At 35.4% G+C, this 23,083-nt stretch overlaps 1 protein-coding gene across 1 annotated transcript in view; it reads right to left on the reverse strand.

Moving 5' to 3' along the window:
* cplx2b (complexin 2b) overlaps positions 1–20,084 on the reverse strand; it is a 49,279-nt gene extending 29,195 nt beyond the window's left edge. Inside the window, exon 1 of the mRNA XM_056472274.1 lies at positions 20,000–20,084. The gene's annotated coding sequence lies outside the window, so the exon portion shown is untranslated. The remainder of the gene's footprint in view (positions 1–19,999) is intronic.
* Positions 20,085–23,083: the final 2,999 nt, after the last annotated feature.

The raw sequence follows: 23,083 nt of genomic DNA on the forward strand, positions 1-23,083 counted from the left end.
GTCTCTTCTGGAGAAAGTCTTATGTGTTTTATTTCAGCTAGAATTAAAGGTATATTTTTAAGCTGTATAGAAGTCTTTACAAATCTCTAGTCAAATATTATTTACTGTCATCATAGCAAAGGTAAAATAAAACCGTTATCAAAAATGAGTTATTAAAACTATTATGTTTAGAAATGTGTTGAAAAAAAATCTTCTCTCCGTTAAACAGAAATTGAGGAAAAAAATAAACAGGGGGGCAAATAATTCTGACTTCACTGTACGTACATACAAAAATATTAGATGGAAGGATGGATAGACAGGGGGGTGTACAGTTGTACACTTGAATGAAGAATTATTAGCCCTCTTGTGATTTTAGTTTTTCCAACTGATGTTTAACAGAGCAAAGACATTTGCACAGAATTTCCTAGGGCTGCACAATATATCATTTCAGCATCAATATCACAATGTGCACATTCGCAACAGTCACATCGCAAAAATATGCAATGTCCAGTCTGAATTATAGTTGACCAGGAACCACAGAATTGTATTTTATCACTGTATTTATATGGACTTAATATGATTTACGCAAAACATACAAACATCCTTTCTTACTTTTAATTTATACTTTCTTATTCTTAATTTTTGTCTTGTTTCTAGTGCAAATATCTACATTTCATAGCGAAAAGAAGATTATTTCACTTAGCCAACTGGCAGATAATTTCCTTAAAAAACTTGTAATTTTCACTTATTATTGAATATAAAAATAAGGAATCCTGCTCTTAATTTGAACTTATTTCTTCTAACGGTGCAAACTAAACAATATTTTTACTTGGTCTAAGATTTTTTTCTATATTAGGACTAGAAACTAGACAAAAAGTATGAAAAGCATTTTTATTGTATTGTGGTTATGCAGTTTCCTGAATACTGTTAGACTCTACAGAAACCATCAAATAGTGCTATTAAACCATCTTGTGAAACTGTATTCATATCACAATATTTATAGCAGTCAAAAAATTAAATATCGCAATATCAGATTTTTCCAATATCATGCAGCCCTATTTCCTAGCATATTTTTTCTTCTTGAGAAAATCTCATTTATGTTAGTTTGGCTGGAATAATAGTTTTAATGTCAATATTATTAGCCCTCTTACGTCATTTATTTTTCTTTACAATTAGCTAAACAACAAACCACTGTTGTCTGATGATTGCCCAATTAACCTAACTTACAACCACTAATTAACATAGTTAAAGCTTTTAAATTGCACTTTAAGGTGAATAGCATCTTGCAAAACAACTACTAAAATATAATGTAGTGTTATTATGGCAAATACAAAAGAAACGAGCATTTAGGAATTAGTCATTAAAACTATTATGTTTTAAATGTGTCAAATGTTCTCTCAGTTAAAAATCATTTGGGAAATATGTTTAAAAGAATTATAATTCCAGAGGAGGGCTAATTTTGACTTCATTTATACAAATGTAATTATTCAGGAAGTGAATGAATATGGAGAACAAAACATGATGATATGCTGTAATTGATTCTACAAATCTATCTTCTTTAATGATACACTACGCTACACAAATTATTCATAATTATCCTCATTATAAAAACAACCTTATTTTAGGCAGGAAAAAATGAAGATAAATGTGCTCAAATGAAAATGACAAAATAAAAATCTAGACATTTGGACCCATCCCCACATGCAGTGGCTGATCTTCCTCTCTAGAGTCAAAATGGGGCTGTGAAAACCGCCGCCATGACTGATTAGCATAACACACAGTGTCCTTCAGTGACCTTGAGGTCGGCTTTGTGTGCCATTTACCACGTCCATCCCAACTCCAGTACAACCGCTTCTATTATAGTACACCGACACGGCGGTTTACTCCCAGTACTGATGTAGCAAACACTTGCCAGTGTTTCAAACACAAACGCTTCCATTAAACTGTCTTCGGAGTGTGTTTTCTACTTGAGTTATGAATTGTGAAAAAGAAGCATTTGCATTATCAGACATTGCATTGCATCTAATTATAAATCTTTTTCTGTCATATAAAACCTTATTCTAACCAGCTCAAGCGTACATCCTGATGAATGTAAATTATATGATAATCTGACATCTGAATGAGATTTGCAAAAAAAAAAAAAACAAGACAGCAAAAGGATATATGTCATAGGAAACTTCACAATTCACCATAATGTCAAGCAGAAGTGACATTCTGATTGACTGGTGCATCTAATCCAACTCTTTGAGCTTCCAGAATGATATAATGGGATTCAAAATGAAGCCTCAAGGTTATAGTTTTGCCAACTGAAAGCAGAAGCTGAAACTAAAAGATGAGGTTTTCATTATGAAACTCCTTTAGAGCTTCTTAAAGCACACGACCGCACAGGATAGTTGTATAGTCCAATATTGAATCTAAAGAAGAGGAGGAGGAGACCATAGACTTTCTAAAGCTATTAGTGGATCCTTACGTAAGCTCTGCTTCAATGAAATCACTGCGGGGCATTTGATTTCCTAAACAGAAAATCACTGATGTATGGCACCAAACAATGTTGTGATAATATGACAATTAATTTGCTACTGCACTAAATGCTGTGATAGATTTTAAAATCAGAGAAGTCTCTGGAAAACACCATAGCTGCTTAAAGCATGGATGGAGCTGGCTGAGACTTTGTCCAACCAGGCATGAAATTATTACTCCTCCTATTAAAGACTTCAGCATTTGCACAATTATGCAACATAATAGTGCATGAATAGAAACAAGGTTTTTGCACATGTACAAGAAGACTCTCTGAAGAAGTCCTTTAATAAGAACGATTTATGCTCTTCATCCTATTCTGTTGTGCTTTCCTCATAAAGCAGCAATAATATGCCTAAAGCATAAAAAAAGCTATTATAGACTGATTGGTCTCACGTGTCCTATATGAAAACACTCTAGCTATATCACAGCAGATTTGAGAGTTGGGTATTTTCTTTTTTTGTTACTGGTGCCAATGCGATACATTTAGGCCATGTTCACACCAATATGTTTTCTTTTAAAAACAGATTTTTCTCTCAGTTTTGGCCTTCCATCCCCACTGAGTGTTTTTGTGACAACTAAAATATCGTTTTAAAACTACTCTCCAATGTGGATTCATTTGTCTTAGTGTGCTCTTCAGGTTTTTGAAAATCATGTGACCCATTAGACTAAAATGGTGGACATTGTACAACAGCTGTTTTGGATGCTCACTGTTTTGACAGCATTGTTAAAGATTAATGACTGAATGTTTACCTAGAGCTGTTGTTTTGGCCTGTGTTGTAGTCTATCGGTGCATTCCAAATGAGATATATTGCCCCCCGAAGGGCACTTTGGATTGAAAACAAAAATGACCGTCAGATTGAAGTGTCGTTCCAAACCGAAGGGCTCAAAACTGGCTACTTTGAAGGGCCCTTGGAAATTAAAGATTTTGAAGGGTACACCTGATGGACACTTTAGGCACTTATGATCCTTTGCGCATGGAAGTTTTTTTGTTTTTTTTCGCAATTTGTATAACAATAAACATACAATGGTAATAACAGAAAAAAGAGTAGGCTACAGTCATAAAATGATAAAATGAAGAAAAAAAAAATAGTAATATATATGACAAACCCATTTATAACTTTAGGTTAAAATTGAAACAAATTACTAAATAAAGTTTAAGCTAGGCATGCTCCGATCAAACGGCCGGAGATTGGTATTGGCCGAGAATCACATTTAATGACTTGATCGATACTCGCTGATCTGGCCAATCTCATGAACCAATCGAAAGTGTTTGTGTTGGAGATGAGCTTAAATATTTGACTGACCTTGCATGTATTTAGGCCTTTTAGCATATAAGAACTGAAAGTGGGTTTTGACAATATTAAAATTTCACGAAAACCTGGCTGAAAATATTAGATCAATTTAAAAAAAATTGAAAATGCTATTTTTTAACATATCTACAGTATATATATATATATATATATATATATATATATATATATATATATATATATATATATATATATATATATATATATATATATATATAAGAACTTCTTGTAATTTACTTACTGCAATAAACATGAGTCTATAGGGCTATTTCCTTTTAGTAAGGAAGTAATGGACTTATAGGTTTGCATTTTAACTTCTTATGCATCAAATATGCGCTAAAAACTTTTTCTTGATTTGAGACATGTTGAATTCTTCTTCCATCATTTGCAGTGTTTCCAAATTGTAGTAATTTTTCTTACCAATTAATTTTTTTATCTGTGCTGTCTATTATTTTCTGTAAAGCTGCTTCTGACCATGACATATCCACACTAAGTGGTTATAAGAGATGTGTTCAAGGGATTATATGCAGCATCCTTAATTAATTCTCTTAGATGAGGAGAGATCTCCACTTAAGTATCATACTTAGAGGGAAAATGTGCTTTATGCATTATAAAGCTTGAAGCATCAGAATCTCTGTATCTCTGTACTCTGTATCAGCTGATCACCATGACTCAGTACCCAGTATCGGCTGCAAAATTCATAATCGGAGCATCCCTAGTTTAAGGCTTTAAAATAATGTACAGTTTTTAAAATGTTCTTATTTATTTTTCTGTTATTGTGTAAAGGTTGACCAATTTCTATCTTAAAATGTGTAAAATGCAGGAAACCTCCATCTCCTTAAGATGATGCAAAAATGCGTTTCAAAGAGAAGCTTTCTTGGACCCCTACACCTTTCATCCCTTCAAAGCTGTCACTCTGGAGGGTAAACTCTTGGAAGGGATTAGGGCATAGAGATGTGCCCTTCTGAATGTAATGCAGTGCATATTCTGGCTCTTGTTTGCAACTTTATTATACTCCTGCCTTTATTTCTGTAGCACTTTTTACAGTGTAGAATGTAATGAAAATAAAGATGAACTGAATTGCATATTCTACTCCATTAACTCCACTTTACTGATGTCCATTTAAAAAACAAACAAAGACATTTTGAGAATGAGTTTTCTTAACATATTGCTGCGGTGTTTCAAAGAGCCAGAACGTAAATAAACACCAGCGCTCATAGTTTCTTACGTCTTAATACATGTACTGAACAAGGACAATAGAGATTTCCTTTGTTTCTGTGTGGATGACCTTCGAAAACAATTAAAAACAACAGAGTGGATGTGGGGTATTTTTAGGTGAAAACACTGTTTTCATATTTATCCAGATTGGAATATACAAGTCTTAAAAGAGTAGCCGAGCCTAGGGCTTGAGATTTTTTGGACAGATATTGCGATTTGATATAAGCTTCAGCTCAATCACACTCCTCATATAGTCGTCTGTGGTGCTTTTTTAGGTGCTGCATGGTTGTTGTATTTCCTCGTGCTGGCAACAATTCTGTGACAGCTCTTATCGGTATCTATGACTTTGAAACCAAAATATTCCCATATTACCAATATGCTTTTTTAAAAATTAATTAGTCTATTAATGCTTTTGAAGCAGCAGACGTCATCATCCCACTCGTTTGTGCTTTCCTGTTTGTTTGATTTTTATTTATTTTATTTTTATTGTGGGAGTTCCACATAGTTCTATTGCACTATTTTGATTGGGATAAACCGAAGTGAGCTCACTCAATTGGCTAGTAAGACTGTCACACACAGATGGCAGTCATGCATTTGCTCTGGGTGGGGGAAATTAAGTAATGTATATTCATATCGCAGCCTCTTGTGATTAGCTTAAACGTTTGCGATTTGATTTTGATTAATTGCAGAGCCCCAGCCGAGCCTCAATGGTGCCTGAATTGACACTTTTAAAAAGAGCCACAAAACAACACTGGGAGACTTTAAAGAATCATTTTTTTGTAAATTGAGCAATATATTAAAAGCTTAAAGAGCACATAAATACAAAAAATATAAGTAAATACAAAACAAATTCACTTTTAAACTAACACATCTCCAATAATTTAAGACTAAATAAAAGTAAAGTGAATAGTCAGTTTACTTGATATTCTGCAAACCAGCTTCAAATTTCAGCAATTACTTTGCAGAAATATGACAATTTTTGCCTTCTCTGGCACATAGAATGAGACCTTTAACTGGATGTACTGAATTTCATAAGATAATTCAAAAAAATGAGTGCACAATAAATTGACTCATTCAAATGTAATGTTGTACTGCATGGCACTCAGTGACTGATTTCTGCCATGTTGCTAATTTTTTCTACTTTGTAAGATACTGGTTTCTTCCACATATTTGATTTGTGTTGAAACAGCATGAAGGAATTAAGTTAACTTGTTATTATTTTACAAATTTAAGTGGATTTAACATAAAGCAATTTAGTTGTGGCAAAAAACTTAAGAAATATGTTTTTCAGCTCATTTTAAATAAGTAGTTTGAACAACCAGCATTTTTTGAGTCTGTTATAAAGTGCAGATCCTGTGTAAGTGATTAATTTTGAAGCTTTGGTGATTTATAAATCAAGTGTAAAAGCACAGGTTGAGTTAGAATAGATGGTTTGCTTCAACAATATGTGCTTCTCAACATGACGTTGATGACACAAACCAACTAAAGTGTTTACAAGTAGGTCTAAGTAGACTTTGTTCATAAGCAGCAAAAGAAGGCCATGGCATGGGATTTTGCTGATCAGTTATAGAAGAGAAACTGCTGTTGACTCGTTTTGGCTGTTCATAAATGATTCTTTATTTCTCTTATTAGATAACTTTATCAGTTGTAAACACTGATCCCAATGTGTGGATCTTTTTAGAATTACAAAAAGCTACAATACATGCTGCATGAAAGAAAATACTTGAAAAAAACGCTTTAAATGAAAGTAAATAAAAGAGTGAATGCATAGCAGACTGTCCACAAGTCACTCCAAGCATGCATCTCTGTGTCAGTGAAATAATGACTTCAGTGAAGATTAGTTCTCCATGATTCTGTCCACATCCACTCTTATCTTCTTACAGATCCTTTCAAGGACAGCCATTTAGGAGTGATACACATGGTCCCTGATTGCATCCATTAAGCCTATTGGAAACTACCTTCAGCCACAGCCTAATGACTCAGGTAAAAGACATCTGGGGGCAGTTTGAATCAATAGATATGGACAAGGAAAGATTCCTGACTTTCCCGAAAACCCTAGAGCTTTCAGCTTTAAGGCAGGACTGAGTGCAACTATGCGACCTTACAACACATTAAAACTCTAAAGCCTTTCTGACTGGCATTATTTGTATCCACAAAGATGCCTTGAAAGCAAAAGGGAGAAAAAATAGCATCAAAACCTTGAGGAAATATCAGCCTGTTCAGTCATTCTCAGCATCTTTTCTTGTCACTTGATGGACTGCCAAACGAAAAAAAAAAAAAAACACCAAACAGAATGGTACCACTCCATTTGTCTGTGCTTGTTTGTTCCAGAAGCAATGAGAGTTTGTGTGTTAAAGCCCAAAGTACAGCTACTTTATGTCAGTGTGACAATTTCTTTCACAATGTGCTACACCACTAATATGAGTCTTAAGAACATACAGTAGTGTACTTTGAAAAGTTGTGTGTTTGACTGCAAAAAAACATATTTCAGGGTCAAGGATTTTTCCTACTGGTCTGATCGGGACAGTGGTTCAGGCTTTTTTACTTGCCCTGCCAAAATTTTCACAGGTCCCACCAAAAAAGAGAGAAGTCAATAGCTATTTCTTAGCCACAATTGGTAACACTTTATAATAACTACACACTATGAACCATTTATTAAGCATTAGCAAATAGTGAATTCATTTTCTGTTAAGTATTAACTCTACATTAATAAACGTTAGTAAACAGTTTACAACTGCAGCTACAAATGCTCTATTCTTGACTTACAAACACATTTATAATGTGCTTAATACTTGTACTTTCATACTTTGTTAATGATTTATTTTTCATTACTAAATTAAGCATTGCATTATTTACAAACCAGTTATTTAAGTGTAGTTGGTTGTTTTTAAGATAATTTAGAATGAGTTATTAAATTATAAACTATTAAAATTAACATTTATAATTCTTATTATTCAGCCAGGCATCTGAACTGTATACCAATTTTTCCCAGGTCGCATTACAGAGAAAGTAATGGTTGAGTGGATCAGTCCCATCTAGAACAAGGATGTTTTCCTGTTTTTAATATAATAAAAACTAAGCAACAAGAAGGCCATGTACCTGAGGGTATTAAACAAGCCTGACATTTACAAAGAAATGTTTACCCCATTAAAAAGACATAAAATACATTTCAATATCAGGACTAAAATATTTCCCCTTCTGCTTGAGCAAGTTAATAACACTGAAAATGCAAAAGAATAAAATAAAATTATATTTAATTCTGATAATAAAATGACTTTTTTTTTAGATTCTGACATGTGCATGCTGAAATGAAGATGGCCAATATTTTTCGGTTGAGTTGTATGTTGTTTATGCCTATGGCAAGTTGTACACTTAGACCAGTAATTTACATTTGTTCTGTGACATTTCTGCAAAGTTTGCCAAGCCACTTCGCGCTTCAATTATTACTTGATTAAAAAGCAAAAAATGCAGTAAACTTGCCAGATTATAATGTGGAAGTACAAAACCATGCACACAATCTGCGTGCACGCCTGGATGTCTGCCAGCACAAATTCTTCAAACCATATGCCTTTCGCCATAATTTTGTTTAATAGTCATAACAGAAAACTTAAAAGCACTGAATATCCAACTGTTACAGCAAACCAAATGGTTTCAGTCTACGCTGTATGTGCATCTGGACACTAAAGTAACGGACCCACTTCCCGCACAAGGGAAGATGTGGGAGGTTGTGGGAGGGATACAGGAAGGCAGGGCATGAAGGGTAATTAGGTTAAACTCAGAGCAGCTGGTTTACAAAGCGATTCTGACAGAAATGCACCATTCAGGATTAGATTAAATATGTGGCATGGGGCCTGGCTTCCATACTATACAGGTTCATCCCAACACACAGGAGCAGGAAAGCAATCTGTTCATTCTCAGCATGTATATTAATACATCACGCATGGAATCATTTTGCCGGGTATCTGCACTTATTAGCACAACAAACACAGATCTAGTGCAGAACACTGTATCCTGCTTTTACATATGCCGTGTTTCCTCAACAGCAGGTGCAGGGCTGTAATACTAGCTGTAATACTAACAACTAGGGGTGTGACGAGACAGGAGATTGGGTTCACGAGAACAAGACAAGGTTTTTAAAAAAAGTTTTTATTTAGGTGCTTTTTCAAATCAACTTGTTATGAATGTTATTTTTCTTCAATTTTAATAAAATCTATGCAGTAAAGGACATGCAAACACTGCTGAATATTTTGCTAATAGCATATGTCAATGGAAAGTAAAAGTCTTTTTACATATAATTTTAAATATTAGCAAAATATTTGCTAATATATGAATGGAGGTGGCTGAAAAGTTTTAAATGAAAGAATCGAACTCCTTTCCACAAATTGAACCCCCCAAAAATTTTTATAGAATTTTTGTTTTGCTACTGGACGCAAATATTAAATAAGGAAGAGATATAGAGATATGAGAGCTGTTTTAATGTAATGTAACCTTCACCTTAAGCTGGACAGTAGCCTATTCACCTTATTCTCCGCGTACGAATGGGTGCAGCCATTTGAATCATTTTGGCACGAGACTTCCGGTCTCATTCAAGTCCATTCATTTTTAGACGTTTAAAAACAGCTTGTTTTGCTGCTTGATGTTGCAAACTGATATTTTCTTCTTATATTATTCTATTTTGTCTGTATTTTCATGCAAATACTTGTTTGTAGAGAAAGTAGTTCAACCGTTTTCTGCCGTTTATAATTCATAGTCATTTCTCCCATTGGCAGCTGAATCGGAAGTTCTAAAACAATCGCAAAAACGAGCGCACTTCCGCATTGAAGAATAAGGTCAATAAACTTGTGTTCGATGATGATGATGTGACGAGTCTCCAAGAGTTCTGTGTGTGCGTGTGCTTTATAGATGTGTGTGTCTGTTGTCTTTTACTGACTCTGTAGGTGCAGAGAATACTGTCAAGCAGCCATGTGTTTGTGTATGGCTTATCCTGTCGCAAAATGTGGCTAAAAGTCCTACACTGTGTTAATAGTTTGATTACGGTCTAAGCGAAAATGCAACTGAAATAAGAAAATGTTGTGTGAATTGAAAGCAGGAAAAATGATACACTGTAAAACCCAAAAAGTTAAGGTAACTCAAACCGTTTGCAACAAACCAAGTCCAAAAAAACGAATCCTAATGAGTACAGTGAACTTAATCTATTTAAGGAAATTTTAGCACAGTAAAACCCAATAAATGAAGAGAACTCAAACCATCTGAATACTATAAACCCAATAAGTTAAGGCAACTCAAACCGTTTGAGGAAACTGATTGCAAACGATTTGAGTTAAAAAACTAATCTATACTCCAATGTTACTCCATTTAAGTTGAAGTAATGATGTATTTAATTAACTCATTACCTTCAACATTGAGTTCAAAACTTTTTAAATGAGTAGAATTAACTTTCAGTACATTTTTAGCTAACTACACTCATTTAATTTGATAAAGTTCACTGTTGGGTTTTACAGTAAGGGACCGCCCAAAAGTTCCCACTTTGCGTTTCAATTATCCTGTATTTTAATTGGTAATGCCAGTCATATGTAATTTCACATGCAACAAGACACAGTCATTTTTTATACACCATCAATAGTGTATTTAAAAAAAAAAACATAACTATAGGTTAATGTCAATTAAATTTCTGGACAAATCACAGTCTCACAAGTTTGTATAAATAGACATTAGTCTTGACTTTAAAAAAGCTATTTTCATTAAACCGTTTTTAAGATTTTGTAGAATATATCATTTCAGCATCAATATCGCAATGCGAGCATCCACCATAGTCATAATTAATAGTCATAATCACAAGATATGCAATGTTGAGTTGGGAATATATATGATTAGCAGCACAGTTCAGAACATGAGATATGTGGAGTCACTGCAGACCGTTTAAACATAATGGAGTGAAAGTTTATCATTTGCACATGATTTTAACACCTGAGAGAGTTTATTCAGCCACAAGATGTTTTACCATTTATACCTTTAATAAAGAATGTTTACTGAATTATTTATTAAATAAAATAAAGACTTTGCAGTGTTATTTTACATTGAATTATTCAATTTCTGTATTTGATTACCTATTACTATTTGATTACCTATTTGAAAACAATATAGCCCAATTGTTTTTATCTATGCTTGCTGTTTGTTTATTTTATTTTATGCATGGGCCGATATAAGATTCTGAAGGTATGATAACCTTGGATAAAAATTCACGGTATCACTGTATTGTGATTACTGCATTTGAAATATTTTGAAAGAGTAAACATATCAGGCTAAATAAATTATTGACTTCTGCTGTCTTCATTTGTTTCAAAAACAGATTTTTTTTACAATTTAAATTGGCATCTTTAGATATCTTTTATGCTGGGGATACTGTTTTCCTAAAACTAAACAAAAAAAGTAAATAAAAAATTTTACACATACCTTGGGAGCGGTATTGCAGAAATTTTTTACTTAAATTTTTTTTGAAACCTTGACTTTTCCAAACCACGGTATTGAAAACAGTTATCGTCCCATGCATATTCACTCTTCTATAAAAAAAAAACCTGAATCAATCAGAATTAATAAATTATTTTCAAATGACAACATTCAAGTAATCTGGTGAAATTGTATGCATAATCACAGATTTTTACAATATCTTGTACACAGTACATTTAGCACACACTGAACAAATAGTGATGCATAGAAATTTATGTTTTCAGTGGAATATAAAATTAAACAACTAGTGAAGTTTTTTATATATATATATATATATATATATATATATATATATATATATATATATATATATTTATTTATTTATTTATTTTAATTTTAACGGTCTGTATGTTTTTAAAAGGATTAACAAATTAAATGGGGAAAAAACTAAGTACAGCCTACCATTGCTTGGGAATCACCAGCGCAGAAGAACAACTTGTATTTTAAATATTTTACGGCAATATATCAAGAGTCAGCACTGACCCACTTAAACCAGCATATGAATATTACACCCCCCTGTTGCGTGAGAGCAGTCGAGGACACTTGATTTCAAGAAGGGGGTCTGCAGCTACTTCCACTGACCTCCTGCTATGTAATTTGTCAAAGCTTATCATTGCGTGCTGGCTTGGGCTAACACAAAAGGTCATGGGAAACCCCCCCACTCCAATGGGGGCCAATTAGCCCTTGTCACATTGAAGTTAGCATGTCATCTACACATTACCGTAATGCTGCTGACTGCGCTGCATAACACCTGATTCACACATTTCATTGTGCTGTATTCAAATGAGGATTGTGCATTACAAACAGATGGGCCTGACTCTGAAAAATGAACAGTTGCGCTGAATGTGCACAACATTTTGGTGTGCAGTCTTGTGAAAATGCCAGCATAAATTTGTATGCATATTGTGAAAGATGGGACCACCTGTGCAGGGAGATTAGAATTTATGCATTATGAAATATGCCTGGTATTGCTTTACATGTCAAACAGATGGTCGATCGCTGTCTAAATGGAACTTTCCTGGTCACAATAAGCTTCCGTATGGCTTTTCAGAGACCATTCAGGAATAATTGTTAAGAATTTGTTGTGAACAAAAACAATAAAGCCAAAGATTTTGTTTACTTGAGGTTAAGAATGACCCAGAGTAGTAAAAATTTCAACAATGTAATGAAAAGCCCTATTGTGGACCAAGGAAAGTGTTCAGTTTTCGAATATCTTCACCACTTCTAAGAAACTCGTTTTAATATTTCAATCTACCGTCACAAGCTCTCAGTCTTCCATTCCTTACATAAGTATGGTTTTGACCCGTATGTTGTCCATTTCAGCTAACTCACTTGGATCTGAAGAGTGTTCGGTGTTTGTTTGTGTCTGCCAAGTGGCTAACCACGCAGAGGGAGTAGAAATCTGGGGAAGAGAGATAAGCTTTCAGTTGAAATACTTGCTGCAAGCATTCCATCCAAAGAGCATTTTCTTCAGACCATTTAGCCAGATTAAAGGTCTGTTCAATTATAATCAACCTCTCCAACAACATCCTTCCAAAGCTTGACACAGTAACTTATAGGTCTACTTCGAAAAATTATAAAATCAGACTAGGTGCAATTCAAGCTTGATTAGTTTAAGCAGCATTAGATATCAAACACAAATTTATTTCTGTCCAGTGTCCAATTACGAGGTTAAATGAAGTGTTGAATCCAATAAAGTTAAAGAAGTCTTTCTGTTTAGCAGATGGGAAACAGCTATAACCAGCAAGAAACAAACCATTCTGTTAAAAATAGGGATGCACCAATGTATCAGCCAATAATCGGTATTGATTGATATTAGATTAATTGTTTAAAGGAGTCATATGATGTGATTTTATGTGTTATCTTTGAAGTGTTACAAGCTATGCATTAGGGCTGGGTGATATGACGATATATATCATTACCGTTTGTTGAAATGTGTACCGTAAAATAATTTTTTATTCCATGTGTACCACAAAATGTAAATAAGTGGGTGTGGCCAACTCAAATATTCAAGCTTATTTAATATATAAAGCCTTTAAGTACAGTGTCTAGAATAAGTACCTTTATAAAAAAAACAACAACAACAACTATATCATGATAGCTGGCAGCTAGCTGCCTGCAACTCTCACGTGGTCACACTGAATCTAAGCAGGGCAGAGCCCGGTCAGTATCTGGATGGGAGACCACATAGGAAAGCTAGATTGCTGCTGGAAGTGAGGCCAGTGGTGGGCGCTCAACCTGCGGTCTGTGTGGGTCCTAATGCCCCAGTATAGTGAAGGGGACTCTATACTGTCAGTGAGCGCTGTTTTTCAGATGAGACATTAAACCGAGGTCCTGACTCTCTGTGGTTGTTAAAAATCTCAGGATGTCCTTCGAAAAAGAGTAGAGGTTTAATCCCGACATTCTGGCCAAATTTGGCTTCATCACTCTGTCTCCTCTCCACCAATCAGCTAGTGTGTGGTTTGCGGTCTGGCGAAATATGGCTGTCATCACGTCATCCAGGTGGATGCTGCACACTGGTAAGGATTGAGGAGATTCCCCCCAATGTGTAAAGCGTTTTGAGTGACAAGAAAAGCGATATGTAAAATGTAAAAATTATTATATTATTAGCGTGAAATAAGTAGTTTTGCTAAAATTTTGTTTATACCACCTAGCCTTACTGTGCATGCATATATTATGTGTGTAGGGCGTTTCGTTGACGAAGCAAAATTAATTTTATTTGAATAATATAAAAACTTACAAATCTGTTATATCATGGTTAATTTGTGCTGGCAAAGTTGACCAAACTTGGTCTTCTGCATTTTCTGGATCAGATTCAGCCTTTAATTGATAAGGTCGTAAAATTTGCATCACATGCTTGACTTATTCAGCCAATCACAATTTACTGTATGCCTGGCCAATCAGAGCACACAGCACTTTTTAGGACAATACAAATTAATGCTTTTCAGGCCGTCCAAACTAACATGAGTATTTTTAAAACCGCACTTTTTTTCTATGCAGTTTAGTTGTTTGTCCACTCGAAAACAGAGTATGGGTGACTGAAACTGAAACTTTTTGAAACTCTGGTCAGGGTGAAGATTTTCTATAACTCCAGGTACAGTGTGGTCATGTGGACATTACAACTGGGGTTTTCTTCTCATTATGTTAGGGTGCACAATGTTTTCTCCTTTCTGATTGGCCAACACAGCTGGGTTCACATCAAACGTCGCAAATAACGAATTCTAAATGTTTGCACCAAACGCATGGTAATTCACCCATTTTCACATTTGCATTGATTTGTATGCAACATACTTGCAAAAATACCTAATTCCCCATTTGGTGAGAACCATAAGTGTTATTATCGCCACCTGTTGGTTCGGCATGCCTTTAACATGCATCACAGTGCTTTTTTGTGTTTTCACGTGGATGTAATAATAAAAAAAATCTAAAGTTGCATTTAAGTTAAGTGCCCTCTAGCTAGAGTAAAAATATAGACATTGTCTTGTTGCATGTGTTGTCATAAAGGTACGTACAACCAGTGTTATCAATACAATTGCAAGTTTGTTTAAACAATGTGTGGACATTTTAGAATATCCATTACCCACTTTTTCATGCATTTTTTGCCAATTCCCCAAAAAATAAATAATATTTATTCAGGGGTGGTATGATGGCTAAGTGGTTAGCACTGTCGCTTCAAAGCAAGAAGGTTGCTGGTTCGAGTCCAGCTGGTATGTTGGTTTCCTCTGGGTGCGCCGGTTTCTGCCAAAGTCCAAAGACATCCACTATAGGTGAATTTGTATGAAGTAAATTGGCTGTAGTGTATGAGTATGGGTATAAATGTGAGAGTGTATGGGTGTTTTCCAGTACTGGGTTGTGATTGGAAGGGCATCCCCTGCATAAATTGAAACTACTGGAATAGTTAGCTCATTTTGCTGTAGCGACCCCTGATAAATAAGGGACTAAGCAGAAGGAAAATGAATGAACAGACAAACACTGGTTCAATCCTAGCAACACACACATTGTTAAAATGTTTACCTTGAATAGACTGGCAAATCATGATTGTTGTGTGACTAATAAAATAATGTACTACCAATCAAGCTACATGGATCCCAAATTTTCAGGACAGGTCAGTTTTCTGTTTATGACTGAGAATAATCACTCTAAAACAACTTGTTACAGTATAATGAAGAAAATAAAATTTCTGACATTTATTTTAAAATTGTGTAATTATTTATCATTATTTTAATAGTACAAAAGGCAAAACCACCAAACTCCTGGTATTGGTAATATAGATATTACTTTGAATAATCAGCTATCAGTATCAGCTGAGAAATGTAGTATTATGCATCTCTAAAAAAGACCTCCGGTTACCAATCACTCCACACATATTGGCCATTACATAGCGTTTAGCAACTGTTATATCATAAGTCATAAGAAATTTAGAGCATTTCTATAGCGACAACAGAACCACAGCCTAAAAAGGGAATATGATCATAAAGCCTCACAATGCAATTTGATGGAGGTTGGACACAGCTATAAATAATTCAGCACTTGATTTCTCCCCTGCAGCTAGACCTCTCCTGACGACTCTCAGCACCAAACACACAGCGGAGGCTTCAAAACCACCACTCCACACCTGTCACAAACAACACTTCACTGAGATGCTTCTTCCACTCATGCCGCATGACAGATGTGTCCATAAGACTGTCTTAAAGAGTCATGAATCATAACTTTATGTCTGTATGAATTTCTCTATTGTCAGTGTTGAAGTGTCCCTATTACGCGTTTTCCGATATCACCTGTCATGTAGTTTGTGATGTCGCCGTTTATGAAGGCAAAAGGTCTGCAAAGTTTCAAAGACTACACTGAATGTTTAAAAAGTTATCATCATTCAGATCAAATCTTGCTTCATTTGGATTGGTTTAGGATAAATGAAGAAATGAATAGCCTATCACTGACACGATCCTTACAGTTTGTATCACAGAGTACGTTTACATGGACGCCTATAATCCGATTTTAATACGATTAAGGCAGATTAAGAGTCTACCATGTAAACAGTGATTTTTGATTAGTTTCATTTGATTAAGGTGATAATTTAAACTAAACAGAAATCAAATGAAGACATTATTGAATTATTGATTGCATTATTGAAGTGCAGTACAGACATGTAAACACCTTAATCAAACTATCCAGCAGGCACACAATATCATAAGACGTTAATATTAGGTTAGATTTAGATCATGACGTCAGGTGACCAAAATTCAATGTCTAGCCAGCGTCTAAGGACAACGTTATTTTGACGTCTAATAACGATGTCAAATTACGTTGATATTTGGTTGATTTTAGGTTGTGTTGGAAAGTGACCAAAATCCATCAGACAGATGTCATAGTGGTAACGTCCACACGACATGATTAGACATTGATATTTGGTTGATTTTAGGTTGGACATTGAACATCGACGTCGCCTGACGTTGGGTTCTGACATCAACCCGATTTTCATTTTCACCAATCACATCAGACAAGGCCATCTGGCCAATCAGAACAGAGATTTTTCAGAGAGCAGATCAACAAACAAACAATTACAGACAATAGTGGATTTATAGTGGCACAAATGCTTTTTTTTATTTGAATATTTTATCAAGTAAAATGTCAATTTTTTTAATAACCTGATGCTTTTGTTCAGTATGTCGCACAAAAATTTTACACCAAATGCATTAAAGTCAGTTTAATGTTGTCAAGAATAATCCCACATACTAAAAAGAATCAAAAAACTGAACACACTATGCTTTTCTTTTGACAGAATGGTTATTATCAGATCTACATCTAAATAACACTTCAACATGTTTTTGAAGCTAAATAAAACATGGTCATATTTGCTCTAGTACTATAAATCTATTCGATGCTTCCTTTCACTCTCTTTCACTCCTTTCATCTTGTCTTTTCCCTCTCTTAGAGACAGCACATAAATAATGGTCAAGGGTTAGGCTTAATTCCCATTCTTGCCTGGGGCAAAAAGTAAGAAATAGTAATGTGCATTTGCTATGTCCAATCAGGGGGAATTCTTTTGAAAGCTGGAGTTACTGCCTCGCGTGAATAAGAACAGTGGGGCTACACGAAAGGCTATCTTAACAGTTCACAGCAGCTTTTGAGAATTTGCATCTAATGAAAACTAGTATTATACTAAACTGATACTTAAAACGCGCTCCATTAAAGTATTACATTACTTATGTTTAGGGTTAGCAACCCTAGACATGCATAAATGAATCTGGACATTATTAGATAAACTCTAAATTATAAGTAAAGTCTGAATTATTTATTTGTTTTATTTATTCATTCATTCATTTTCTTTTTGGCTTAGTCCCTTTATTACTCAGTGGTCAGCACAGCGGAATGAACCGCTGCAGTTTAACCCAGCACATGTTTTTACACAGCGGATGCCCTTCCAGCCACAACCCAACACAGGGAAACACCCATACACACTTTTGCACATTCTCGCATACACTACGGCCAATTTAACTTATTTAATTCACCTGAACCGCAAGTCTTTGGACTGTGGGGGAAACCGGAGCACTAAGAGGAAACCCACGTAAACATGCAAACTGGAAATGCCAACTGACCCAGCTGGGGCTCTAACCAGCGACCTTCTTGCTGTGAGGCGATTACTGCACCACCGTGCTGCCCTGTTTGTTTTATTACAACGAAAATATTGTGATTTACTTCAAAAACTGACCGAGAGAGCTTAGCATGCTGCAATTTAAGAAAACACATGCAATTACAAAAACCCTAGCAAATTGAGTAAAGATCTTCATCAGTTTGACGGCACATGTGCTGCAAATTATAACAACGCAAACAGGTTTTTAAAAAACTTGCTGCATTTTCACAAACGTAAACAATTAATAAAACGTGCTGCAGTTACTCACAATGCAAACATTTTACAAAAACATGCTGCATTTTCTCACAACACAACAGAAATGTTTAAAGGAGCCCCTGTGACGGACCTGGCTATTTACATTATGGTTATTTAGGCTAATAAATACTAAAGACATGGGAATCTGGATATTAAAATAAGCAAACAAAAAACTCACGTTTCAAAGATGATCTACAACTTTACTGAGCAATAGTCATGGCACAGCAGTGTCCATCACATTTTTGGGTCCCCTTGAAACATTTCCGCTGTGTTCTGTTCTTTTTGTGTTGTGAGAAAATTCTGTGCGTTTTCGTAAATTGTTTGCATTGTGAGAAAACGCTGTGTGTTTTATTCATTAGTTTGCATTGTGAGAATTTGCAGCACGTATGCTGTCAAACAGATGAAGATATTTTCTTAATTTGCTGGTGTTATTTGTAATTGCAATTGTTTTCTTAAATTGCAGCATGTTAAGCTCTCTCGACCACCTTCATTTTCCCTCAGGAACGGTTGTATTGAGAACACAAAATTCTTAAATTCCTAATAATAGAGGTTTGCAGAAATGCCACAAAATAACCATTTTTGGTTCCCCAAACTTTTCTGGGAACTGTTTTTCAAGGAACAATATTTTCATAACAGGAAGAACTTTTTAAAAAATCTAAAAAACAATTCTTACTGTAAAGAGCCTTTAATACAATCCATACATGTTCTCTGTGGAAACATCAACCCCAAGATGCTTTATTTTCAAGATGCATTTTCTTGTAAACCATGCTACAATAAATAGATATTTTCTGATTCAAAGGAGCATTTTAAAGAATTTAAAAAGATAACTTTCGGAATAAAAGTCTGTCTTAACTGAATATGAGGGCTGATCATGATATATTTTTGTTATCTGTCACTACTGCTGTTTATTTGTAACCTCACTGTACTCACTAACAATAATGAAAAATTTACCATTTTCATTATTATTTAGAACAATAAGGAATTGATGTTGAGAAAATGACATAATGAGCAAGAACAATCAACAGTAAGAGCATATATAGGGAAAGAGCTGTGCTATATATACCAGCCTGTTACATATACTGTACTGGAGCTCAAGGCAATTGTAGTATCAGATCCTGGTTTCTCATACACCCACTGTGCATCTCTGAAACACATCCACACTACAAGAAAAGATCAACAGTAGGATCATGCATCCCATTCAGCTGTTTTCGTCCTTACCCTCCTCCAGTATACAATGCAATCATGCAGTCAATCAGCTGACAGATTCATCAATTGCTGCACCTGCGCATATTGCCGTCTCTCTCTCTTTCTCTGTCATCATGCACGTCGCGCGCGCTCCTCTCCCTACCGCTTACCTGAAACACTCAAAACATCTCAAAGCTCCTGGAAACTCACATTCCACTTGCCCTTTTCTTACAATCATGGAGCTGAAACTGGCAGATCACGCCTTACCCTGCGTGCCCAACCCTCTCCATCGCCGAGTTTGCACCATGGCAGCGTTCAGCAACATTCAGCGTTCAATGGCAATAGCGCGCCTAGTCTTATCAAATTGATAGAGAAAAGAGAGACAAGTACCTACCTCCGCGATGCGAGAGAGCAAGGTGGCGGCTCTGTGGTCCAGGCTGCTTTGAATTCGGCGTCTAATGTAAGTGGAGCTGCTCCGTATCGAATCGCCCCCTCCGTCCCTCCCTCCACCGCCTCCTCCCCCTCTTCCTCCCTCTGCTCACTGAATGGAGCGCTGAAACCCCTAGAGCACGTCTAAACAAAAGGTGGAGGGGTCTAATTATACATAATCTTTGTAAAACAACCGTATCTACGTTTCAGCCAAGTTTAAAACGTCTCCGTGAACACCGAAGTTAGATTTGGAAGTTAGTCATAGCAGACCGCGTAAACTGTAGTCATAGCAACTGTACGCCGCTTCCGCACTTCTGGATGAGGTAAATCGGCAGTGCAGGATAAAGTATAGATATGTAAATAGCCTACTATATCGTGAATAATGTTAGGTTAAAAACACCAGATTGCTGATTAGTGTTTAGCTAATTGTAATTTTCAACCCAAACATTTAAAATGTGATGAACTAATTGTCTATTTCATCCAAAATTTAGGTGATTTTTTTTTTCTTCTTCAGTAGATATAGGCCTATTTATTTTAATTTAATAATTTATTTATTTTACTTTTGAGTGCATTCTGGACAGTTTGAAGCATGAACTTCCTGTCTGCACATCAAATTAACTTCACAATAGATGCGGATTCATGTCATAGGCAGGGCTTCTGTCTGCCCAGTGACGTTACTAAATGGCTAACATGGATTTTATTGAGATAGTAGCAGTGCTTTAGGAAGGCTGAAAACAGTGTATATTCGTTCAGCGCTGTGTCTGAGTCCACTAGATCCTTCCAGAGGTGCACCCAGCTCTGTGAGTTCATTAACTCCTCCAAAAACTATACCTGAATGATGGAGGCTTTCAGCAGTGCTTCCGACTGAGCTGAGCCCAGTTCGATGAACTGTTGTCCATTGTCAGCAAGAGGATTTCCCTTTGGGACACCATCAACAGGCACTACGTCATAATCACGCCCCTACAAGAGAAAGCTTTTGATTGGTTAACGAGGCGTGAATATCTGCTGAAGTTCAGATTTTCTCAACTTGTGCCACTTCCTTTGCGTAAATCCCGTCATTCGTGCTGCCTCATTCACGCAAAATGTGCAGCAGGATGTCTATTTACGTCTTTGCATTGACTTACCATGTAAATCACTCACGCTTGATGCTTCATCCGCATCTTACACTAGTGCATTTTGGTTTTTGTTTGGTTTGGTTTGGTTTTTATTTAAGAATGAAAATGCTTCTTGTCTAGATTGGTGTTTTTACTGCACTCTCCATTCACACTATACTGCCTAAAACACATGACCATTCACACACACAGGGCATGTGCATATTTTTCTTCTTTTTTTCCAAAAATATAGTTGACATGTTAACAATATTTATAAACGATACACAAAATATCAATCACATTGTCAATGAAAAAAGATACACGTGTGCATATATTTCTGGGATCCATAGTTGCAGTCAGTTGTGTAATGGTCACATGAGAGGGGCTTGATGAATCAGAGAATAATTAATCAAGAAGACCAGTCAGAGAGTGATTGTGGATAGCCGCGCTTCCGTTTTTAAACGTTTGCTTTTCAATCCATCTATAGTGAAGCAGAACACCTTTTCCAAGCTAAAATGGAGCTAGTGTTTTCAAAACACTTCATTTTTCTGGAATAATGTGAATGCCAGGCATAAATGTAATTAAATTTACGAGTTTTAAAACAAACAAAAACATGTAAACAGCACCTCAGATTTGAGCTGCCACTGCTTGTTTGTTTGCAACACTATGAAAAAGGGTTAGGTTTAAAACATCCCAAGTGGCAACCCAGCTCTGGATAAACATGTTGGATTTACACACTGAAATTTTTTTTACCCAGCTGATTCACTTAAATATTTAACAAAATGATAGGCTGCTTTATTTAAAGTAATTAACTAAAAATGTCCATATTGCTTGCTTAAAATAAATCCATATAGCTTGGAAATGAAAAATCACACAAATAATTACCAGCCAACAATATCAATCAAAAGTTGAACATTTGGGTTGAAATAAGACAGCGTTTTTTAGTCTATTTTGTTTTCACTCCAAAAACTTGCAAGTATTGAATCATATTCAGTCTCTTGCATGAGAAATACATTGCTGGCTGTATAACAACCACCATTGTTTATTATAAATATATGTTTTTAGAGTAGCCATTGAAGTTGCTTTTTCATGAAAGTCATGAACTCTTTCTTATACAGTATACGTTTAGGCAAAAATGTTCTCCAAACTATAGCTTCCTATAACATCACGTTGTTCTTTTAGCTTGTTTTTTAACCACATGTCCTCTCTCACTGTACAGACAAACACAAGTAAGGGTGATGAAATAGCACTGAACACAAACAATACACAATTACAAACAATAAAGTTCAGTGACACAATCTGTCAGCTGCACGGCATTATGAGCATCCAGCTATTTCAGACCAGAATGTTTTTTTTCTCTTCTGAAGGTCATGTAGGATCTTGTTGTTAAAGTGGTGTGTATATACACTGATTACTGATCCCTCATTACGTACTGTACACAGACCTGAACAAATATTACTGACAGGTGCTCAGGCTAAAGCAACTCGACCAGTTCAAACAGAGCACAATGTGAACCAGCCATATGGGTCTTGTTTCAGAATATATTGCATTGTTTATGACTAGTTTTAGGTTGTAAAGTGAAACATGTGAAGAAACAAAGTTTTGGCAGCTGTAGTGGGTTCACAGAGTAAGGCCACGAGGGACTCTTTACAGATAAAATCCATACTGAATGGTGCTCTGTCATAATGTCAACAAAATGGATTCAGTTCAAGGTTAAACAGTCAGTAAATGACCTCCACAGTGCAAATGGGAGATGAGAGAGAGAAACAAACACAATTGGCCAAAGTGTACAGACTCTATAATCAACTGTTATAACATGAAATAATCAGCGAGTTGTAAAAAGGTATTATTTTAATTGTAAATATCTAAATGTTACATGGATTTGGTTAAGAGATTTAAGGAGAAGATCAATAGAAAGATCTCAACTAGATTGATTTATTTTATGAAATTCATATTTA

Source organism: Danio aesculapii, chromosome 14 (genome assembly GCF_903798145.1).
Source record: "Danio aesculapii chromosome 14, fDanAes4.1, whole genome shotgun sequence".
NCBI classification, from domain to species: domain Eukaryota; kingdom Metazoa; phylum Chordata; class Actinopteri; order Cypriniformes; family Danionidae; genus Danio; species Danio aesculapii.